Source organism: Triticum urartu, chromosome 1 (assembly GCF_003073215.2).
Source record: "Triticum urartu cultivar G1812 chromosome 1, Tu2.1, whole genome shotgun sequence".
Classification (NCBI taxonomy): domain Eukaryota; kingdom Viridiplantae; phylum Streptophyta; class Magnoliopsida; order Poales; family Poaceae; genus Triticum; species Triticum urartu.
The window spans coordinates 244,208,613-244,212,947 of record NC_053022.1 but is presented as its reverse complement, the minus strand read 5'-3'; the positions used below and the strand labels follow the sequence as shown (position 1 = coordinate 244,212,947).

The 4,335-nt window shown below is 49.0% G+C and overlaps 1 long non-coding RNA gene across 1 annotated transcript; it reads left to right on the top strand.

The window, feature by feature from the left end:
- The first annotated feature begins 1,882 nt into the window (after window positions 1-1,882).
- LOC125527366 lies at window positions 1,883-3,749 on the top strand. Its single transcript, XR_007292086.1, has 3 exons — window positions 1,883-2,049; window positions 2,127-2,618; window positions 3,685-3,749. It is a non-coding gene; the product is annotated as an uncharacterized LOC125527366 (long non-coding RNA).
- The last annotated feature ends 586 nt before the right edge of the window (window positions 3,750-4,335 follow it).

The following is a 4,335-nucleotide window of genomic DNA, read 5'->3' as shown; positions in this document are numbered from 1 at the left end:
TAAGCTCATTAGCGAGATGTTCTTTCTCGAGCCTATCATCTTCGATGTCTTTCAGAAGAAGTTGTTGCATGCGCAAATTGACTTCAAGTAGGGAAGGAGGTTGAGGAAGGCAAGGACCATCAAACTTTAGGTGGTAATCTTGAGGAGATACCGAGGACTTTCCTGAGGTGAAATCTTCCATAGCTTGTACTATATCGTGAGCTGGAGCAATAAAGCCATTGTGGCTTCCCTTCGCCAGATACACGATGCCCGTAGCATGATCAATGACTTTTTGAAGCCAAGGTGCAAAGAATTTAATGCGGAATGGATGCTGAGCAGAGTCCTTGAGAATGCACATAAACATATCTTCAACATAAAAACTATACCGTTCGGAGATGCTATATATGGCATTCCGAAGAACATCAAAGATGGCCTTGTCCGCATTCATGCCAGCCAATGGGCAGATGGTGTACGAGAGTAGATGATAGATTGTTTGATTATTGAAGGTTAAACTTTTGGGATGAGGAGGACCAGAGTAATCACGAATCTTTTTCTTGTCTATTGTGCACTGAAAATCTTCATCAGAGATCACATCGATGTGTGATACGTCTCCAACGTATCTAGAATTTATGAAGTATTCATGCCATGTTTACAACAATTTTATATGTTTTTGGTGCACTTCTATATGATTTTTGTGAAACTAACATATTAACCTAGTGCCCAGTGCCAGTTGTTGTTTTCTACATGTTTTTAGTTTTCCATAAAATCCATACCAAACAAAGTCAGATTGACATGAAATTTCACAGTGATTTTTTGGAACATAAGAGACCCCCGAAGTATTGGAGGTGGACCAGACGAAGTCCAGGGGAGCCACGAGCTCACCCCACGTGCCCTGGGGGGTAGCGTGTGACGCCCCGAGTCTGACGCGCCAGGTGTCTCTCGGTTATTCGTTGTCTTTGCCATGTCATTCGCTTGTGTGTTGCATCTTGACATGTCATCATGTGCATTGCATCCTCATGTTTTTAAAACTTGCATCTGTCTCGGTCTCCCAATTCTCTCCGTTGTCCGTTCTGAGCCCAACCACACTCGCACGCGCCCACGGCACGTCCGAAATACTATTTTATAAGTGGTTGGATAATGTTCTCGGAATGGGATGAAAGTTGGCGTGCAGTCTTATTATAGTGTAGGTAGACCGCCTGTCAAATTTCATCGCATTTGGAGTTCGTTTGATGCCCCAATGGATAACTATAGCGACAATATAGTCGGTCAAATCGTCGGACGTTTTCGATCTTCGAAAACCCGTGCCGGGCTGCCAACTCTTCTCTCTTCTGAGCCTAGCCCATCTACACATCACATATAGCCCACCTACCTACCCCCCCTCCGCTCCGGCCCGTTCGATGGCGATCGAACGGCTCCGAAACAGACTCACAACCCCTTTGCCTTTGTGGCCTTTTGTCAGACCCCCTCTGCGCACAGTTCTCAGACCCCCTCTCCGCACAGTTCTCAGACCCCCTTGCATGTCTGAAAACTTCCTCGAACCTGAACCGCGCGGTCACGACCGATGGGTCCGGATCATCCCCAAACATCCCTCTAATATCTTAGGTTCCTTGTTGGACTATCCTTAGTCTAATTTTCTCAACCGTCCGATTTTGAACGGATGATCCAAACTCTCCCCTTTTCCACATATATATATAGACCACCCCCTAACCAAATCTGTATAAACCAAACCCTAGCCTAGCTCTTAACCCCTCCTGCGCCGCCACCCTCCTCGGCTCCAGCACCAAACCAACCAGCCTTCCTACCTTGTTTTCCAGATCCACCCAACCACATCCATCCATCCCACCATCGCTCTGGACCGTCAGATCCAGATCGAACAGCCTGTAGCCTCCCAGCTCATCCTCCCACCTACCGCAACAACAGAGAGCCCCACGCTCCAGCGCTCGATCTCCTCGAGTGAGCTCCTGCCTCGTTCCCTTCCGTCCTCGTCTATCCTTCGCACGCGGCAAGGCACAGCACCACCGGTGCTCCCTCCGCCGACGAGCACCACCAGCAGATGAGCCTCGCCGCCTGGTTCTCTCTCCCTCCACCCCTTCTTTTCCCTCTCTGGTTCTCGCCTCACCTCGTCTATCTCTTTGCTCTTTTCGCAGGAGCACACCGGCGCTATAGAAGCCATCACCGGCCTCCGCGTCGAGCTCCGCCACCACCAGATCCGTCCGCTCTCCCCCAACCCCGCCGGGCTCGCTGCCCGGCCGGAGCAGCAGCTCCTCGTGTTGCCGTCCCTCTCCTTCTTGCCCCTTTTCTCTCTGTGCTTCTCACATGTGAGCATCGCCGTCCCCAATGCAGGTCACCTCCGTTCGCGCCTTGCAAGCCTCTGCTCGAGCTCGTCCACCCTGTGCCTCAAGTCCCTACCGCCGGCGCACCGTCCTCGCCGTCGCGTCGTTCCTCTGTTTCCAGCGTCGACCGCAGCACCAAGTCCCGCTCGATTCAGCCTGCCCCATTGACCGAGTCCCTGCCTCCTCGCTCGCTTCGTCCAGCCGCACGCGTTGACCCTCGCTGAGTCCAGCGTGGCGGCCAGATCCATCGGCCTGCACCAGCTTGCAGCCCAACCTCGTGGCCTGCTGCCACCATCGTAGCCCATGGTGAGCGGCCCAGCCACACCCGGCAGTTTCAGCCCGATGTGGGTTTTTTTCCAGATCTGTGATTTTAGCTATTATCCGAGGAATGTCAGTTTTGCAGAAAAGTCCCTAGTCATCATGCATTTAATAACTCATGAACCATGCATCGGCTTAAAATGTTTTATATATGTAAATTGCTTAGAATTTCATCTAGTTTCATAATTTGCAACTTCCATCTAATTTCATCTGCTTTTAAATGTTTTATATATGGGACCCTCTTGATAGTTTGCTTTGAATAAAACTCCTCCGGCAAGGCCCAACCTTGGTTTTACATTTTCCTAACAACCTATAGCTTTCCCTTGGGGTTGCAAACCCGAGGGTCATCTTTATTTTAACCCCCCCCCCCCCGGGGCCAGTGCTCCTCTGACTGTTGGTCCAAAACGAGCAGTCTGCGAGGCCACCTCCGGAAAACTTGAGGGCTGGTTTTACTTGTAGCGTGTCCCATCCGATGTGCCTTGAGAACGAGATATGTGCAGCTTCTATCGGGATTTGTCGGCATAGTCGGGCGGTCTTGCTGGTTTAGTTTTACCATTGTCGAAATGTCTTGTGCACCGGGATTCCGAGTCTGATCGTGTGTCCCGCGATGGAGGATTGTCTCCGCGGATCGTGAGCTTGTGATGGGCTAAGTTGGGACATCCCTACAGGGTATAAACTTTTGAGAGCCGTGCCCACGGTTATGTGGCAGATGGGAATTTTTTAATATCTGGTTATAGAGAACTTGACACTTAACTTAATTAAAATGAATCAACCGCGTGTGTAGCCGTGATGGTCTCTTTCTGGCGGAGTCAACACGGTCTTGGGTTATGTTTGAACATAAGTAGTTTTAGGATCACGTCTTGATCACTTCTAGGTTCATGAACGTTGCGTAGCTTCTCATATTACTCTTTATTGCGTATGTTAGCTACCATACCTGCTTAGCGCTTGCTGTAGCTCCACCTCATTACCTTATCCTTCCCATAAGCTTAAATAGTCTTGATCTCGCGGGTGTGAGATTGCTGAGTCCTCATGACTCACGGATACTCTCAAACAGTTGCAGGTGCCGATGATACCAGTGCAGGTGATGCTACCGAACTCAAGTGGGAGTTTGACAAGGACCTTGGTCGTTACTATGTTTTGTTTCCTGATGATCAGTAGTGGAGCCCAGTTGGGACGATCGGGGATCTAGCATTTGGGGTTGTCTTCTTTTATTTTGGTTCCGTAGTCAAAACTTAATTGTACTCTGGATGATGTATGTTTAACTTATTATTTGTGTGAAGTGGCTATTGTAAGCCAACTCTTTATTCCTTTCTTATTTATTACATGGGATTGTGTGAAGATTACCCCTCTTGCGACAAAACCACCATCCGTTTATGCCTCTAAGTCGTGCCTCGACACATGGGAGATATAGCCGCATCGTGGGCGTTACAAGTTGGTAATCAGAGCCATCCCCGACTTAGGAGCCCCCTGCTCGATCGAATCGCTGATGTTGTTGAGTCTAGAACAAAAATGTTTTGAGTCTTAGGATTATATATACCGGAGAGTAGGATTCTTTTTACTCCTTAGTCCCTTCGTTGCTCTGGTGAGGTCTCCTGACGTAGATGTTTTGACTTTCCTCTCCTCAAATTTCTCTAAAAAAAATTAGGATCACGCGGGTATCATGGAAACATTTCGATATTCTTGTGACGAGACCATTGTTCTTGGT